This window comes from Natrix helvetica (genome assembly GCF_964273705.1).
Source record: "Natrix helvetica genome assembly, chromosome: Z".
NCBI classification, from domain to species: Eukaryota; Metazoa; Chordata; class Lepidosauria; order Squamata; family Natricidae; genus Natrix; species Natrix helvetica.
This window is the reverse complement of record NC_138554.1, coordinates 117,362,346-117,382,605: the sequence shown is the minus strand read 5'-3', so window position 1 is coordinate 117,382,605 and position 20,260 is coordinate 117,362,346. Positions and strand designations below refer to the sequence as shown.

The window sequence follows — 20,260 nt, the reverse complement described above, 5'->3', positions numbered from 1 at the left end:
AGAGAGTACCGAGCCCTGTGGTACCCCACAAAGCAGTGAGTGAGGGCTGGATCTCTCCCCTCCTATCAATACTGATTTACAGCAGCCTCAGAGGAAGGAAGTGAACTAGAATAGCACAAGGCCTCCCATTCCCATCCCCTGAAGCCACTCCAGGAGAATACCATGGTTGATGGTATCGAAAGCTGCTGAGAAGTCAAGTAGAGCAAGGATGGATGGCTTTCCATTCCCACAATGATAAGTAATAAAGTTTAGTAACATCTTTGACAAATCCATAGTTTATAATGTTTAAGATTGTGTAAATCTCAGATCTAATTGGGATAATTATATAATATTTTACAATGTTTTAATGTATATTTATAAATAATTTATAAATTATTTTGATTCCAAAGCTACCTCTAATATTAGCTGTTTACATTACCATGGCAGTTTAAGAACTGAAAAATATTTGTTTTTATATTGGTAATGGAAATATGGGTTTTAGGTAGATAATTAAAATAATGATGTGCATTATTTTAATCCAAGCATCTACCCCTCTATCCAAGTTAGTGGCCATTGCACAGCTCATGTATTACTTATGACCATTGATGGATTGGAAATTTTTGTTGATGTCTTTGTAATCAATCAGTTTGACTACTGAAATTGGTCCGAAATGGAATTGCCCTTGAACCAAATCAGAAAATTAACAGGTGGTCCATAAAGCAGTAGCTCATTACTGGAGTGGAGTGAAAAGATTGAACAAACCATGGAAATTTTCACCAGAACAATTGTATTACAAGCAGTCATAATCTGAGATACAGTAGGTCAAGAGATAATGCAACAATAAAAATGCAAAGATAACATTTTCCTATGCATTTGCAATCTGATTGCTAGATAGTATCAAAGTATATCTGTAAAGTAGGAGTGTCAAAGTCACAGTCCGCTGGCCGAATGCGTCACACACTGGCCATGCCCATCCCGGGTTTAGCGAAGGGGAAAAAGTTGCGATAAGCCAAGTGATATGTCATCGCAAGTTTGACATCCCTGCTCTAAAACCAATGAAATTGCTTCCTCTACCAGTGATACCAACAGAAAGGAGATACATGGTAATTATATCTTTGTTGGAGACTATATTTAGTGAAATGACTATTCATATGGCCATATTGGGAGGAATAGTATATTTTTATTATAAAAAAACAAACCAATTTCCTGCCATGTACTCTCATCTTTTATAATTATAATAGTATAGAACACTATGTGCTTGTTGGATGTATTATGGTAGTCGCTTGAGCACTGAGCCGTGACTCATTCATGAAAAGGAAAAACAAGGTTCATTTGTTTGTAATACCTCTCCACCTGCTACAAAAAGCCATATCTGCTAACTTCACTATAAGTTCTCATTTAAAATTTAAATTTATACATAAAACTGTTTGAACTCCTACCCTCAAAATGACGCTATAGAGCACTGCACACCAGAACAACTAGACACAAAAAAGTTTTTTCCTGAAATATATCACTACGCTAAACAAATAATTCCCTCAACACTGTCAAACTATTTACTACGTCTGCACTATTATTAATCTTCTCATCATTCCTATCACCCATCCAATGGTGGGATTCAAACTTTTTTTATTACCGGTTCTGTGGACATGGCTTGGTGGGTGTAGCAGGGCAAGGATACTGCAAAATCTCCATTCTCTCCACACTCCAGGGGAAGGATACTGCAAAATCCCCATTCCCTCCTGATCATCTGGGACTCGGGAGGCAGAGAATAGATGGGGCGGGGCCAGTCAGAGGGGATATTTACCGGTTCTCCAAACTACTCAAAATTGCCACTACCGGTTCTCCAGAACTGGTCAGAACCTGCTGAATACCATCTCTGCATCCACTTAAGACTGTATGACTGTAACTTCGTTGCTTCTATCCTTACAATTTATATTGATTGTTTCCTAATATGGTTTGATTGCTTATTTGTACCCTATGACTATCATTAACTTCTGTACCTTATGATTCTTGACGAATGTATCTTTTTTTATGTACACTGAGAGCACAACCAATTTCGTTGTATTTAAGTACAATGACAATAAAGATTATACTTATATGCACATTCCTTGTGTGTCAAATTACACTTGGCCAATAAAGAATTCTATTCTATTCTATTTTAAAGACTAGATAGGTGGTTCATTCCATCACTTTTAAGGAAGCAAATAGAATGAGTTCTCTCTGCTTTGTTGGCAAGCTAACTGGATTATTGGTTTATGTTATTTTACAGTGAAAGAAAACGGGATTAAAAACCAGAAATTGTTTCTTCAGTATAGTAATTCATGGTTGAGTCCTGAAGGTGATAAGTGACTTCCTTCTTTTTGGGAAAAGAAACTATTATGTTCAAGGTGTTCGTCAAGGCAACTATGAAAAACTTCAAAATAAAGACTTCTTTTTTATATATAAAAATTTTATTATTTGTTATTTTTCAACATATAAACATTTCATCTTTCATTAAACTGTGTGTCATTTGGGTACAAATATCTCTGTTCAACAGCTTTCAGCATTTACAACATTCACATTAATATTAATTCTCTAATCTTAAATTTGCAGTATATTAAGCAATTGAACATTATTAACCTATTCATTTTCCTCTTAACATAGCTTCTAATAAAGATACAATACTAATATTAATCATAATTATCTTCCTAATCAATACTAACAATTATCATCTTGTTTATACCTCTGTCTTAACATATTTTCTACTCTTCTTGTTTAATTGTAAAATAATAGTTGTCATAAAGCTCAAGCAGATAATAGCTATTCAGTTCTTGTCAGTCTTAATACCTAGATCTATTTCAGCCTGGTGTTAGATCTGGTTTCAGAATAGAAAGTGCCTTGCTACCTTGATCAATTATGCTGTGGAAAAGCCAGAAAAGTGTCCAGGGCAATAACTCCTTTTTACATCCACATGATGCCTTTTGTTTTTAATATTTGCAGATGGCCATGGGAAGTTTTCTACTTTAATTTTGTCCTTAAGAGAATATTGGATAGTTATCGAGTTTAAAACTGATTCATTCTAGGACATATTAATTTGAATAGCCCATTTTAGTAGGATATTCCTGATTGGTTTTATTTGATTTCTATCTCATATTCTACATGTTCTTTACTATCAACATGAAAAAACAAAAAAAAACAAAAAGAGGTATCACATAGGTGCTTTTTCTGAAGAGCGCTGGATTTAAAAAGCCAAGGAGCTCAGTGCTACAAGGGGAAGATGTGCCTAGAAGCCATAGGCAAGAGGCTTGGGAGGGGACAGGTGAAGCATGGTTTGGGTGAAACGGTGCAAACTGGCTGAATCCCACCATTGAATGTATGGAATAACAATGTTGCATCATTTGTTGTTCTCTTCTTTGTCTGTTATGGAAGATCTCCTGCTGGATCTTTTTGGGATTTGATGAAGGCCTAGTTGGGATAGCCCCAAATTTGGAGGGCTTCCTTGACATGTTTTAGTTCTTTTTCTTTTTCCTCTTTGCTGATGGTACAGTGGGTGGCATGGTGGCTCAGTGGTTAAGATGCTGGGCTTGTCAGCTAGAAAGCCAGAAGCCATGTTTGAGTCCTGAGTGCCATATGATGGTGTGACTTCCTGCCCTCACTCCATCTCCTGACAATCTAACAGTTTGAAAGCATGCAAATGCAAATAGATAAATAAGTACCATTTCAGTGGGAAAGTAACAACACTCCATGATATCATGCTGGCCACATGGCAACAGAAATGGCTCCAGACAGTGCTGACTTGAAATGGAGATGAGTACTGCTCCCTATAATTGGCAACAACTAGTGGAATAACATCTATAAGGACTCTTTTTTTTACCTTGCTGGTAGGTGAGTGGTGAGAATCAAAATATTGATTTGTATGTGATGATTTTCTGTAAAATTCAATGTTAATGTCTTCCTTAATGTGTGCTGCACAGTCCAGGAAAATCAGATTATTTTCCTTAACATCTTCCTGTGTGAACATAATATATCTGTCCATGGAGTTGATGTGTTTGGTGAAGGCTTCCACCTGTGTTTTAAACATGCCAGTAAAGACAGTATGTAGACCAAAAAAGTGAACCTTGATCTAGATATGATGATAGCTCAGTTGGCTGTCAGTTTCCTGTCTAGAGAAGTGGTGTTTGTCTTATTTCAGAAAAGTAGTCTGCATTACTATTGTCCCAAATTTCATCCTGAAGGGATTATCTTATAGGATGTGATGAATGTGATGAAATGATTAATTAATGAAATCAGCAATGGCTCTTTTTTTGGTCACCCTTCCTCTTTCCTCTTTCACTTTCAGGCTAGATTTAAAAACTGAGCTAAACACAGTTTGGTTTTAGCTCACTATAATGTATAATTTGTAGTTTCCAAATCATGATCTAATCTTGATGTTTTTCCTGAACCCACCAAATCTAGCATATTCAAAACCCCACCATTAAGTAAAACATAAATTAATACAGTTTGTAATCCCAGTCTCTCCTCTCCAGGGATGGGCTGCTAAAAGTACGCCCGTGTTCAGGAGAACCCGTAGCTAACGTTATGGCCAGTTTGGAGAACCTCCAAATCCCACCTCTGGCTGGCCCTGCCCACCCAGCCCAGGACTCTCTACGTGGCCCATTTTGGATGCGAGGTAAGTGCAGGGCCTGTATGGAGGCTCAGAGGTGGGGGGGGGACAGGTCTTTTGGAAGGCCTCCAGAACCCAGGGAAAGCAGTTTTCACCCTCCCAGAGGCTTGAGGAAAGCCTCTGGAGCCTGGGGAAGGTGAAAATGCTCCCCCTGCCGTTGTGCAGGAGGATGGCTGCCCCCACCCAGCAACTGGGCAGAGAACCCATTACTGAAATTTTTGAAGTCCACTTCTGCTCCTCTCCCATTTCTTCACTGTCCATTCTTACAGGATTTCAGTTCCTTATTTCTACTTTAAACCATTATTGATTGCACATGAGGTGTCTTTAAAGGGCCCTGGAAACTATTAGCTTCGAAAGATAGAAATTGAGAAATGCTGGAATAGTGATATTAAGTGCCATTCTTGTTGGGATAAAATTCAAAATAATATTTTTTTTCACTCTAAGCATCTGTAATGATTTGAACTGGTTGATTTAAGTATCTCTTGCTCTTTATCTGAAAACTTTCTCTGATGCCCTAGTGAGGCAGAAGGAAGGAAGGAAGGAAGGAAGGAAGGAAGGAAGGAAGGAAGGAAGGAAGGAAGGAAGGAAGGGAGAGAGAGAGATCTTTTTCTTAATAATTTTTACTGCTGCCTGGCAGGAAACCTCTCAGACCAAAAGCAGGAATCCAGAGGATAAAGAAAGCATTAATAACCTAGCAAAAAGGATAAAACAATTTTTAAACAGATCTTACAGGTTACAGACAATATTTCTTTGCCACTTTAAATTATTAAAATATTTTAATATTTTTTTTAGAAAGAGGTTTTAATGTCTGTTTGATTAGAAGTAAGCATTTTTCTTTTCTTTAATCACTGCAGGAAATTAACCTTACAACTCTAATAAACATTTTCTTGTCATCTGTAGTTTTTAAAGTTTTTCAATGATTCTATGCATATACTTATAACATATTCAGGCTTAAATGTTATTTGGCAGAAAGATGACATATACATCTTTTAAATAATCTTTATTTTAGGATATGATAAAACAATGTTCTTACACATTTTTAATATGATCCACAGATTTGTTATGTCAGTCTAGCTAACAAACTAATTGGATTAAGTGAGACTTTCTGAGTTAATTGCCTACAGATCTACTTTTATGAAATTTGTTATCATTTAAAAAATCTACAGTGCCTACATGGTCAATAGGATGGAAAGGAACACAGCATATTGATTTTTGAAAGATAAGGTGGAGAGAGGCGGGGTTATTTTTTATAGCCCCTTTCCATTAGTGATTAGTGTAGCTGCTGATATGTATATATAGAGAGAGAGATCACTAGTAGCAGCTTCAACCTTCTGCTCTGGGACAGCCAATTGAAGACTTCCTTCTACTACTCCAGTTAACAGAAGCTCTTACCAGAGACTGTATAGCTGCACTCAGGAGTGTATTTCTCAGTAAGTATGATTTCTTCATTACTTCTATCACTTGGCTGCATGAAACAGGTGTTTTAAAAAGAGAGAGAGACTTAGATTTCAGAACTTTCTATGTACTGCCGTGTTTGAGAGAGTTAAAAATATGCCTTAATAAAATATATTGAGGACCTAGGCTATAATTCTTTTCAGTAATCTTTTTTTTAAGTAGTAATTTTGCTGGATTCTCATTGCACGAACTAAAACAACCCCTGATCATATCAATCAAACTTTCTTGATGTATTGCTTAGCCCTCTGACAGCCTTTTTGATCTAGATGACATCTGATTTCCAAAAGAAGAAGAAGGAAGAAACTGTGTATATTTACAAGTGTAGATGCACAAAAAGAAATCATGTAATCAGGGCTTGCAAGGTATCCACATAGGTCCAAATATTATGAATGGATTTCTCAGCAAAGGAACTCGGGAGAAAAAAGCATTAACAATGACACTGAAGTTAAGTAGAAAATTATATATAAATGGAAAAAATAAAATGTGGTGAGGTTGTTGTGCTGCCAAGTGTGGGCTGCTATATTAGTGGGTCAACAATTCCATTAAAAAAGCATTGCATTGTAACTTTTTAAAACTAGTTTCTTTTTAACCTTTTGTTTTTCAGAGGAATCAACTAGTAAAAATTAAAAAGTACAGAGAGCTCATTCCCATTCTCATCTTCATTTCATCCAAGACCTCAGTTATTTAATATAGATATTTTTCAGTATTATTGGTATGGAGTTAAGATGAAGTAGTTTTTCAGAATTTTGGGAAATTTTACTATGATGTATGAAAAACGTTCTAAACCCTTCACAGTCAGTCTCTCTCTCTCTCTCTCTCTCTCTCTCTCTCTCTCTGTGTGTGTGTGTGTGTGTGTGTGTGTGTGTGTACATGCTAGATATCCAACTTGAACAGTAGCAAAACTATTTTGAATTAGAAAAGCAAAAAAGAGAATAATAGAATTTCTAACTATTTCTGGCTGCTTTTTAGCCCTTTAAATTTTATCAGATGTATATCCTATCTTTCTGACAAAATATGTTTTCACAGTTCAATGAGATAGGAATGCAGTATACAGAACATATAAAACAGAAAATCCTTATTGCAAATTTGTTGAAAAAAATAAATAATCAGGATTAAAGACAAAAAGCAAATCTTTATGCAGGACCTTTCTTTATCTTATGTGCAGATTCATTATATTTTGTTTCCCATGATAAGTCTGACAACTGATGAAGACTGTTGTATCATATCCCACATGGCAGTTCTTTTTTTAAAAACAAAGTTTTATTGGTTTTTTTAAGAAATAAAAAGGAAAGGGGTAAAGGAAAGGTTACAAATTTTGGCAGTTGCAGTGTGCGGCAGGCGTCCCCTCCCTCCATACTCATAGTATACAATTACAAAAAATTCAATACTAAATAACAGTATATAGTCAGCATGTTAATTTCGATCAATTTATCTCAAGTAGATTTTCTTACTCATTTTTGTGATCTGAGTTTTCTTGGTATTGCCCCTTCTCCCCCCGCCAGCAGAGCTCCGGCCCCTCCCGTGCCCTGCATGTCAGTTGTAGGATCATCTGGTTTATCTAGGAGTGCTTAATTTTTTTCCATAAAGGCCTGCGCCTCTATGGGTGTATTAATTCTAACTCTTGTGTCCTCCCAGAATATTAGCATACCTTCAGGCATCAACCATCTGAACCACACCCCCTTCTGGTATAGTTTCTTCGCTAATTGTGAATAGTTTTTTCTTTTCTCCCTCACTTTCTTGGGGATCTGTTTCAGAATGGTTATTTCCCTATCTTGGTATTTCAAAGCTTGCCCCCTTTGTGCACTCAGAATTTCATCTCTTGTGATTTTTCTGAGAAATTTAATGTGTACCTCCCTGGGTACATTGTGTGTTCTAGCATATGCTGAGTTCACTCTATAAACCAAATCTAGTTCCCACCCCATCTGTTGTTTCTCTTTCTGAATGTATTCAGCCAAAATACTTGTCATGATGTCCCTTATGTCTTCATCATCTGTCTCTACCACATTTTGAAATCTAAGATAAAAGGACATTCTCTCAAATTCTATTTTCATCTGTTGGGTGTCAAGTTCTTTGTTCCCCTTCTGCACTCCTTCCATCCCCTCCCTCATCTCAGCCGTCCCACCCTCCAAAAGATCCAGTCTCTGTGAGTTTTTGCTGATCTGGTCCTGGTTCTCTTTAATTTCTTCTTTCATCTCCTTTAATTGTCTTTTTATCTCCTCTTGTCCCTGTAAAATTTGTTGAAACATTTGTTGGAATTCAGTCTCAGTGGTTTTAGGCTGCATCAGAGATGTTATCGTTGATTGTGTACTGGGACTGGATGTTGCAGATGCCGGGGCAGAGGCAGCAAAGCCAGGCTTCCCAGGAGGTGGTTTTTTGCGTGACATTATGTATACAGTAAAGAGTTCAATCAAAGCAGAGAATGATCAGTCAGAGAGGTAGAACCGCCAAGAGAGTTCAGGAGACAAAAGGTCCAGGCAGAAGAAGGTTTTTCTAATCACACTGGCGATAGAGTAAAGTTTTTCAGTCCAGGGAGTCCAAAAAGTCACAAACAGCAAGAGATTTATCTGAGTAGCACGGAGACAAAGACCGGAAGCCTGAAGTTTTATAGGTGGAGTCAGTTTTCACTGTTTATGAAGACAACGGAAGTGTGCCATCTTGCCCTGCTAGCTTCGGGCTTAGGAGGCATAACAAAAGTTTCAAAGTTTCCAAAGTTTCCAGATCATCATTCCATTATAGGTTTAAATCCGAAATTCACCTTTGCTATGAGCGTGGCGTCATTAGTTGGCACTCTCCCTGCCTCCTCCCCCTAGGGCTGAGAGCAACAATAGTTAACAGCCGCCTGTCCGAGGGGGGGGAATCCCCCTCCCTCCAGCTGCGCTTCTCAAAAACCAAGTCGAAAGGAGATTTTAAAGTAAAGATTTTACTTCTTTCGAGTAAGCAAAAGGAATGGAGAGTGGATTCTGACCACATGGCAGTTCTTGATATAATCAATTATGTCAGTTGAGATTTTTATAACCTCAATTCATAAACCCAGATAATAAAGGAACCTTTGCTTATATCCTTTTTTTATTCTTCTTTTCCCCCTGGTCCTAATTCAATGTTGGGTCTCTAGTATATCTAAAGTCATTATGTATTGCTAGACTGTTCTCTTAATGGACTGATGTCTTATTAGTTAGAATTATGTTCTGCCTTTCATCTAGAAGCTCAGGTGATATATATGGCACCTTCTCCTTTACTATCACCCACAAAAAAATGTTCCAAGGTAGGGTGGACTGAGACACTACCCCAAAACTACAGTAGTAGGGCTGGATGGAAAGTAATACAGAACAGATCCAGCTGTGCATCTGTCATCATTCCATGGATACATGCAAACCTATTAAAGACAGGTGTAGCATTAATGGGCATCAGCTAGAGACCAGGGCATCTGACAAGTTGTCCTTGAGCCCAGAAGAGGGACAAGTCACTTAGAACAGGTACTTGGTCTGCAAAGCCATAGATAAGAGAGATATTGCTCTCTGTGATTATTAGATTTCTATTTGAACCCCTACCTTTTCATCTTCAGAGGCCCACAATGGCCTCATTTATTTTACTAGTCTCATTTACCCCAGGCAATCAGATACTTCCCCAACATTAACTGATCCATGCAGGACATTTTTGCAGGCCTTTCCTGCTAGATAATCCTCGTTTTAAAACAAACTTTTAAAAAGTTTGTTTCGTGACCATTCAAAATTACAATGGCACTGTAAAAAGTAATTTATGATCATTTTTTCACACTTACAACTGTTGCAGCATCCCCATGGGCGTGCTATCAAAATTCAGACTCTTGTCAACCAACTCATATTTATGATGGTTGCAATATTCTGGTATCGTCGTGTGACCATCTTTTGCAACTTTCTGACAAGCAAAGTCAACAGGGAACCCAGATTTACTTAATAACCGCGTTACTAACCTAAAATGGGGCAAAACTCATGTAATGACTGTCTCATTTAGCAACATAAATTTTGGGCTCAATTGTGATCATAAATCAAGGATTACATGTACACAACACTATCCACCCAAAAATCTTACATCATCCCACCACCTAAAAGCCATACTATAAATCTCCAACATGTCCCTCAACTTTCGAATCCTAGATTCTACAGATGCTCATATTTCCCAAGGAACATAAAACCCTGCATTAATGTTTAATTAGTAAGGTTTCTCCAGCCCACAATTCTTTCACTCCAGAGGAAGAACATTTTTCAGCCTCCCCTGGTTCTCATCCAGGAAGAATGTTCTTATAGTCTAGTCCAGGGCTGTCAAACCCCCGTCCACAGGCTGGATTCATTACACACTGGCCATGCCCATTCACGGTTTAGTGAAGGGGGGGAAAGTCCCGATACGTCGGGTGATGCTGTCGTGACGACATTAGTTTGAAACCCCTGGTCTAGTCCAATTTGGGCATATCTAATAGATTTTCTAATTTAAGGCCATGGTGATTTCTAGTACTCTTTCCAGAGAATGGCAAATCATTCTTTTTTTAAGATTCTGGCTCTGACCTAATATCTGCCATAGTGGCAAATTAGTTAATTTGACTAATTATCTTTCTTCAGTAAGTAATTTCTCAATTTCAAAAAAGTATTATATAACTTTGAAAGCCTGAAATACATTTTCTTGGCATTTCAGTTTTGGAAAGTCCTTTCTAAAATGTAATGCATTTCTTGCATTTTTTTTTAAAAAAGCACTATAAGTATTTAATCTATATTTAATGCCTTAATTTAGTACTTGTTATCATACTATCAACATTATAAAATGTTATTAACTTGTACGCTTCAGTAAATATCTAGACAAGAATGAAATATGAAGATATGAAGAATGAGCTTTCTTTTCTAAACTGCGAATTAATTGGGTTTGGTCAGAAGGAGCAGGATAAAGGGTACTAGAGATTATTTTTATTTAAAAAAAACAAGTGCAGAAATGTTAAATCTATTTTCTAACAAGAAAAGTAGCAAAACATTGTAGTGGATAAATGCTATTATGCTATTGGGCACAAATTATTTCCTATATGTTCAGAATTAGAAAAATATCCTTCCAAGAAATCCTGCTTCACCTACGGCAGGGATTTTACACCAGTCGTTCTTGATAGTGATATTGTTTCAATATCACCTTGTTTCAGTTTTGACCAGTTTCTCTCAGAATGAAGGCCAGTTAATGTCCTTGATGCGGATAATGATACTATAAATTGATGAAGGTGCCAGTTTTCCATGAAGATATAAAATTGTCCTGAATGACTGGGAAGGTTAATTTGTAACCGGAAATAGCAATTTAACCCAGTATTTTAGGCTTCAATATTTTATTTATGTAACAGAATGTGTGGATGATCTTGGCGATGAGGGAAATAGATGTCCTAAAGATGCTTTTTCAAGAGGCAACTGGACTGCCTGGTTTTTCTTTGAAGATCTTTCGCTTTTCATCCAAAAAGCTTCTTCAGCTCTGAGTCCAGTTGCCTCTTGAAAAAGCACATTTGACACAACCATGACCAGGATGACTGAGAATTTCCATAGACATTGAGGGAAAAAGATATTACCTAGGGAAGAATTAGACAAGCGACAAAGGATTCCTCAATTATTTTACGGTCAAAGAAAGAAACTTAATAAGGACCTTGTTGATCAGTTAGTTACAGGCAGCATTAAGAAGTTTGTACCTCCACATTTGCAAAGTTCTATTAATGTAACCTTACAATATTTAAATTATTTAGTTGTGTTTCCATTTTCCAGGCTTTAATCTATTGCAGTGAACATTGATGGAGGGGAAGCAGTAATGGGATTCAATTTTTTTTTACTACCGGTTCTGTGGGTGTGCCTTGGTGGACATGGCAGGGGAAGGATACTGTAAAATCGCCATTCCCTCTCCACTCCAAGGGAAGGTTACTGCAAAATCCCTATTCCCTTCCAATCAGCTGGGACTCAAGGGGCAGAGAATAGATGGGGGCAGGGGCAATCAGAGGTGGTATTTATCGGTTCTCCGAACTACTCAAAATTTCCGCTACCGGTTCTCCAGAACTGGTCAGAACCTACTGTATACCACCTCTAAGGGGAAGGCTTTCTGAAGGATTTTTCTGGCCTATGTTCAAGCTTGGTTTATCCGAATGTTGCCTTGGTACTAAATCTTCCCCTTCTTCTTGAAGACCATCCTCATGGGTTGCTTTACCTCTAAAATGTTTGAAGGCTGGTATCTGCAGGATCATTTATTTTAGATAGAACTGACCCAAGTGAGTGACTGATGATTATATTTCAGTGGATATGCTCCTGAACATCTTACCCTTGATATTATGAAAAGAGTTCTGAAAGTTTTCCAGAGATTTTAATTCCTGAAGAATGAAGGAAGTAGATAACTTTACGCCAGAGATATGGCATGTTTTTATTTTTTTTAGAGATTTTATATTCAGTTTTGTAATCCATCAAGATGTCTTATAGAATCACTGATATAGAAATGCTGTAATGAAAGGATTAATATTACTTTCCATGTATCTTGGTTTGATTTCTAGACTGTTGAAAATGTATTCTTAGCATGCAATATCACAAGAAAAAGAAGCAGATGTTTTGGAAGATCTATTTTTAATATCTAAATTTAACAATCCTCTAGAGCGGGGGTATCAAATGCATGTCATCACAGCAGCGTCACATGATGTATCGTAACTTTTCCCGTTTGCTAAACCAGATGTGTGCGTGGCCAGTGCGTGATGCATCTGGCCCACAGGCCGTAAGTTTGACAGTCCTGTTGTAGAAAAAACTAAAAGCTGATCTTTGAGCCTAACTCTTAGACAATTAGAATAAGCAGATTTTTAAAAAGTAGTATGTTAATTTATATGTAGCAGAATTTAAAATATTCTGTTGTCTGGCCTTCGGTCACAGTAAGGTATTATGATGAACCTATTGTTTCCATAGCATTTGATAGCTATATCTCATTTCATACCATTCCCTAAATTCATCCAGTAACTTTCTGGCTCACTAAAAAAAAATTATGCAGTCTTTACTAAAGCTTACAATATCCTGTTAATGAGGAATGAATAATAAATTTAATATTTGGTCTGAAACAACTAAAGCAAGGGTGTCAAACACAAGACCCTGCACTTAAATCTGGCCTGCGGAGCTGGTCTGGAAAAAGCAAAGGACTGGTCTGTGGTGCTTCTGGCAGCCAAAACGGGACATCGGGGGCTGCATACACCCCCTGCACTCCATTTTTGGCCTGGATGCCTCCTGCAGCACCCTGCTGGCCAAAATGGAGTGCAAGTGGGGCCACATATATCCCCCTATGCCCCATTTTGGTTGCAGGGTGCTGCAGGAGGCATCCGTCCCATCTCCCCCACTGCAGCTTGCCCACAGAAGAGAAGTACAATGCTGATCAGGCCCTCAAAGAAATCCAGTTTGTCACTCCCAAACTAAAGGATCAATATTGTAAAAACTAAAAGTGCTAATGTTATTATGCACTAATAATATTAAACAACTCTTTCTGCTTCATTTCTGATAGCTAATTGATACAATTGCATTGATGATATTTTATAATTAACACACTGATTTTTAAAATTATGTAAAATATGTTTAATTACAAAGAAGACATCTAGAGGGGAAAAACAAGCCTTTCCCTCCCCTTTTTAAATATAATTTTATTAAGGATTACAGTATATCAAACAGATTTAAAAAATACAAAAAGTGTGTGTTTGTGTGCATGTGTGTGTGTAAAGATTCCCCTCGCACATATGTGCTAGTTGTTCCCAACTCTAGGGGATGGTGTTCATCTCAGTTTCAAAGCCGGTACCAACGCTGTCCGAAGACGTCTCCGTGGTCATGTGGCTGGCCGAAGACTCACGGATATTTAGATAGATAGATAGATAGATAGATAGATAGATAGATAGATGATAGATAGATAGATAGATAGATAGATAGATAGATAGATAGATAGATAGATAGATAGATAGATAGATACCGTGTTTCCCTGAAAATAAGACAGGGTCTTATTTTCTTTTTACCTACAAAATATGGCTTGGGCCTTATTATCAGGAGAGAGTTTATTGTGTTGGGGTTTCCGGGTGGCTGCTCTCTTCCGAGCGGGCTCCCAAAGAGCCAAGCATAGCCTCATGGAAGAATGGCTATGTTGCACTGTTGCAGCAGCGCAACAGAACAGCCATGAAGTGACCACGCTCACAAGCAGCCATCCAGCAAACCCCCTTTCCAGCCGGGCACAGCGCCATTCACTGACCTAGAGGTATCGCCAAGCCGCGGGAGCGCCTGTTCACCACCGCCTGGCTCCCACGGCTTGGCGCCTTTGAAATGCCAGTGAGTGGCGCTCTGCACGGCTGGAAAGGGGGATTGTGCGAGCGGCTGTTCTGCTCTTGCTCATGCGCCTCCCAGCCTCACGATGCCCTGGCCCAGCTCTCACTGCAGAGCCAGGGCACCTCCGCTGCCATCACCACCACCACCACCACCGCCATCCCAGCATGGCTTTTTTGGCGGCTTCCAAACTGAGTTTTCCAGCAGTGGCCGCTCTGGGCGTATGCTCTATGGTTGTATGCTCTGCTGGCAGCTGACCCACAACTATAGAGCATATGCCTAGAGCGGCAACTGCCGGAAGACTCGGTTTGGAAGCTGCCGAAAAAGCCATGCTGGGATGGCGGTGGTGGCAGCGCTAACGGAGGTGCCCTGGCTCTGCAGGGAGAACTGGAACAGAGCATTATGAGGCTGGGAGGCGTGTGAGCGAGAGTGGAACAGCCGCTCACGTAACTCCCTCTCCAGCTGTGCAGAGCGCCACTCACTGGCATTTCGAAGGTGCCAAACTGTGGGAGCTGGGTAGCAGCGAACAGGCACTCATGCGGCTTGGTGATACCCCTAGGTCAGTGAATGACGCTGTGCCCGGCTGGAATGGGGATTTGCTGGGTGGCTGCTCGTGAGCGTGGTCACTTCATGGCTGTTGCGTTGAACTGCTGCAGCAATGCAACACAGCCATTCGCCCCTGAGGCTGTGCCCGGCTCTTTGGGAGCCTGCTCGGAAGAGAGCAGCTGCCCGGCAACCCCCCTCTTCAGCTGGGCACAGCGCTGCTCACCAACCTAGCAGTATCCTGAGGGCGTCAAGCAACGTGATCATTTTTGCCTCCCCCCCGGTTGCCATGGCTTGGCACCTTCGGATACCGCCAAGTTAGTGAGTGGCGCTCTGCCTGGCCGGAGGTGGGGGGTTGTCCAAGGGATTTATTTGCAGGGGAGGGCTTATATTTTTGCCCACCAGAAAAATGTGGCATGGCCTTATTATCAGTGCATGTCGTATTTTTGGAGAAACATGGTAGATCGATAGGTGTGTGTGTGTGCGTGTGTGTGTATGTATATATAAATGTGTGTGTGTATGTGTGTGTGTGTGTGTGTGTGAAGAAAAAATATTTAGAAATTGTGAAACTGCCTAAAAGGGGGGAGATATAAGAAACTTCCCCCTTCACGTGCCCCCAGAAGTTGTGAATGCTCCAACATTGGAAGTTTTTAAGATGTTGAATAACCATTTGTCTGAAATGGTATAGGGTTTCCTCTCCAGGCAGGGGATTGGACCAGAATAACTCTGTTATTCTATTCTATTCTATTCTATTCTATTCTATTCTATTCTATTCTATTCCCAACAAATATATTGAACATTAACGGTTCATTACTATCTCTTAAAATACAAGCAGATCATTCCATGTTTTAGTCCATTCTCTTTAAACCCATCTCCAAATCTTCAACTTTCTTTCCTAGTCAGCAAAGATCTAGAACAAATGAACAAAAATACCTAATAACACAAGTATATATTTACCCTTTGTATTTAGTTTACATTCCCCTTGTACCTTTCTCTACAATTAAACATTGCAAAAAGAATGAAAAACTATTAAACATTACTAAAAATAATCATCTCTTATTTAGATATCAAAAACTAATGGGGTCCAAAATATCCAGTCCATATAACCATTAAACATTACCAGAAATAAAAATTCATTATTTAATCATAATCAGATAAGTCAATTTTATATTCTTGTCTTCCTCCTCCTAACCATACCTAAGTCTCATAAATAAAATTCTGATTTTCTTCTAGCATTGTTCTTCTCCTCTTGAACTTCTTATCACCTTTTAGGTCCAGTTGCGATTTTAATGAAGTAAGTCCAACAAATATCTTATATTTCAATTTGAAAGGGTAATCAACAATATCTTTTTCAATTTTTGAATAATCATTCAATTGCATTTTTTAATCTGTCTCAGTTGTCTCCAGAGGGATTTTGTTTGTCTTCAGTGGTAAGTTTTGTTTCCAGTAAAAAGTTGAAAAGTTCAAGTACTTTACAGGCTCATAAATCAAATGTTTTCTTTAAAGTAGACATCTTGTGTTCTGGCAATCTAACTTCAAGGTTTTGATTTATAATTGATATGTAACAGCTATCCCAAATAAAAGGCTCTTTCTAATCAACTTCATAGTTTTTCTTTCTTTTCTCTTTATGCTTCCAGAGACCATTAAGCAACATGGAATCCAGAAGTTTATATCTTCTGTTGGGCTTCCTCTTGATGGTGAATTTAGTTTACGGCACTCCAGAATTTGAAAAAGAAATCCTTGACAGTTTCGGACATACTGATCGACATTGCTTTGAAAGAGCTTCTTCGCATCTGAGGGAGTTCAGGAAAATGAGAGTGCAGACAACTGCGGCACTCTGGGACTTCATGGAGAGTCTATATGTAAAGCGAAACCGTGACCCGTGGTATGAAAATGCCTACTTTAGTCTCCTTTATGATTTTCAGAAAATGTATGTTGATTGCCTTATCGGAAAGGAGCACGGAGTGGGCAAGAGATAAGTAGCATCCAAGAGATCAAAAACTTTACAAGGTAAAATAACCTGAATTTTCCTCCTTTCTATTTGGTTTTATATTAATGGTTTTCTCTTTTCCTGGATTATTTTAGTCAATTTTTAACCTTACAATTATTGTCACATTGCAAGCAATACAAAGGACCTCCTTTATGTATCTCCAGATGAGAGACATAATGGAGGGAATCTTCCCTCCTTTTCAATTTTTGATAGAAAAAACAAATTCTATTGAATGAGGATTGCAGTCTTAAGCCTCAGGGGGCCATAGGATTACAGCCAAATTGAAATATTGTTGATTTCTTTTCTGTATTTCTTTCATATATTACTGCTGAGCACTTAATGCTTTACAGTCTTTCGTTACACTAGTGTCCTACAGAGTTTGGGAATTAAACATTGTTTAATGTTTTAAATGAACTTTGTGTGTGGAGTCTTCCTGGATTCAGAACACTACTTAATCAACAGATGGCAGCTGTGGCTAGAAAGGTCCTTACTACAGCTTCATCTGGTGTTCCACTCTATTATAGATTGGGGAACTCTTGAGGTCCACTCTAATCACCTCACAGCTTGATTATTACAGTGTGTTCTATATGGAACTGCCCTTGAAGATTAAAGGAACTTTAACTTATCCAGAATGCAGTATCCCAAGCACTGATGGGTATGCTTCGAAGTGCCCATGTAACACTCTGTTCCACACACAGCACTGGTTGCCAGATTGCTTCTGTGTGTGATTAAAACTGCTGGTTATACCTATAAAGTCCAATATAGTAAAGGGCTTGGTTACTTGAAGGATCAGCCATCTCCCTTGATACCTGGCTGACTGACTCAATCTGGCAGGGTTGACACTTCAATTAAATAATGCCATCTATTGTAATCCTGAAAGCACACTTTCTCTGCTACAGCCCCTTCCCTTGGAATAAGGTTATTCTGGAGATCTGACTGGCTTTTGGTGGCAATGACTGAAGCCTTCACTAAACCTAGGCTGTTTTTCTTTGTTACCACCTGGTTTTGTCATTTTTATCCTTATTTTGTTTCTGATTCCCCCCTCCCGAATGTTTTAAACAATATGTTTGCTGGGAATCAGGCAGCATACAAGTTTAATAAATAGTAATAATGATGGTATTTTTACTTATAATAATTGCTTTCTTGGGGATTGAATTTATATTCATTCATAAACATTAATAAATTTGAAAAACTTTGACAAGGGATTTTAATTTTAATTTTATGAAATATTTTATAAATGAAGTATTAATCATTAAAGCAGATTATATAGTAAATCCAAAAATAGGAATGTTTAATTTGTATTTGTACGATTATTACTATTTTAAAAAACAAAGCTGTTCTCTTTTTCAATTATGAACAATTTATATAAGTTTAATATGTCTTAACATTTTCCCTCTTTTTCCTATGCAGATTCCTTGAACCTTAAGGATAAAATGTGGCAAACTAAAGCCAAAAAGAAAAAGAAAAAAGCTTGCTTTGCCACAGATGATTCTGAATACTATTTCTTAGCTTTTTCTGATTTGAAAAACATATCACATATAATAATTACAAATATGATCTTTTGTTATTAGGGTTTCAAAACTTCCATTTGCCCGTTCCAGTGCTTTATAAATGTTGAGTATTCACATTCTCTTAGGAAAAAATGTATCTTTAGAATTAGCATGTTTATAAAATTCTTACTCATTTCCTTTGGGGAAAAGTGCTAAATTCAGTGGAAATCCAATATATTTTTATAATTAATAAATGGTGCAACATCAAGAAATATATTTTGTAACGTATCTTACAAATGTGTTACATTTCATTATAAGACATATGAGAAGGCAGTGTCTATGTAAAGCCAAGGAAAGCAATCATTATTGATTTGATTTTCTGTGCAGTCTAAAATTATTAATTGTATGATTCATGTTGATTATCACAAATTAAAATATGATTTTCTGCAGTAAAGATTGAAATAGTGTTATTCTTTCAAATGTAATTCTATTAACTTGTAGTAGTATACTTTTATTGATTTAACATGATCAAGTCTCTTCTGTAGTGTCCAGTACTTTTCAGTGTACATACAACAGTACAGGTAATCATCACCATTTGAAATTATGGTGCTGAAAAATGTCCAGTACTCACACTTATGTCTCCTGATTGCAATTCAGGCATTTGGCAACAAGTCCCTTTTATTTTATTTTATTTTATTATTTTATTTTTTGATTTTATTTTTTGATTTTATTTTATTATTATTTTATTTTATTATTTAGTTTGTCAAACATGTACAAGATAACAGCTATAAATATAAACATGGACATGAACAAAGGAAAGGAGTACAAATAAATGGGGACAGTAAGAAAGGGATGGTAGGCACATTGGTGCCTTTATGCATGCCCCTTTTACAGATCTCTTAGGAATGGGGTGAGGTCCACGATAGACTGTTTAAGGTTGAAGCTGTGGGTATTTGAGGATGTAATAATGGAGTCGGGTCACTCTACTGCTGAAGTCGTATTTTCTGCAATCCAGTTTAGAGCGGTTAACCTTGAGTTTGTATCTATTGTTTGCCCGTATATTATTGAGGTTGAAGCTGAAATCGTCATTGACAGGTAGGACGCTGTAGCAGATTAGGACAGACTGTAGATGGTGTAGTTCCAGATTGTCCAAGGCCAAAATTTTGATCTGGTGGCATAAGGGATTCTACTGTGAGCAGAGGAGTGGAGTATTTCACTCTGCTCGTGAAATACCTCTGGATCCGCTCAATTGTATTAATGTCCGATATACAGTGTATATCGAGAATTGGTCTGACAAAGGTTTTGTTCTGACCTAGGCTTCTGGAGAAAGCATAAATCACAATCTTAGTCCCTCTTTTATTTATATATCTGAAAATTATGGCCATTAACAGTTCCCAAGGCTTCACAGTCTGTGAAAGTTCCAACAGATGTTTGACTTGACTTGACTTGGACTGTGAAATTTTGGTCTCAATTTTCCAACATAAATTATTTTATGTGGGGAAACTTGTGATACATCCAATAAGTATAACCTTTATCAAGAAAAGATGTAAACATCCATACATTTATATTTTTATGAGTTACTCTAGTCTAAGGCCTGAAAAATAATATTCAACAAGAAAAGCAATGTCATTAAATGTTAAAGGGGCTCCTAATAAAGGAACACCCTCCATTGGCATTTTAGTGCCTACCTAAGAATCTTTCAGCTTCAAATTGTCAGCAAGATTGGAATGCATATTAACAAGAAAATTATCCTTCCAAGTCAATTGATGATCATGGTGGGGGGGAAATCCATTCAAAGTTTGTGAATGACAAAGGAGATGCTCCTTGCATTGTATACTCTATAATGGAGACT

At 37.8% G+C, this 20,260-nt stretch overlaps 1 long non-coding RNA gene across 1 annotated transcript; it reads left to right on the top strand.

The window, feature by feature from the left end:
- Positions 1-5,965: 5,965 nt before the first annotated feature.
- On the top strand, positions 5,966-18,783 carry LOC309381352. Its single transcript, XR_014173543.1, has 3 exons — positions 5,966-6,051; positions 16,566-16,938; positions 18,329-18,783. It is a non-coding gene; the product is annotated as an uncharacterized lncRNA (long non-coding RNA).
- The last annotated feature ends 1,477 nt before the right edge of the window (positions 18,784-20,260 follow it).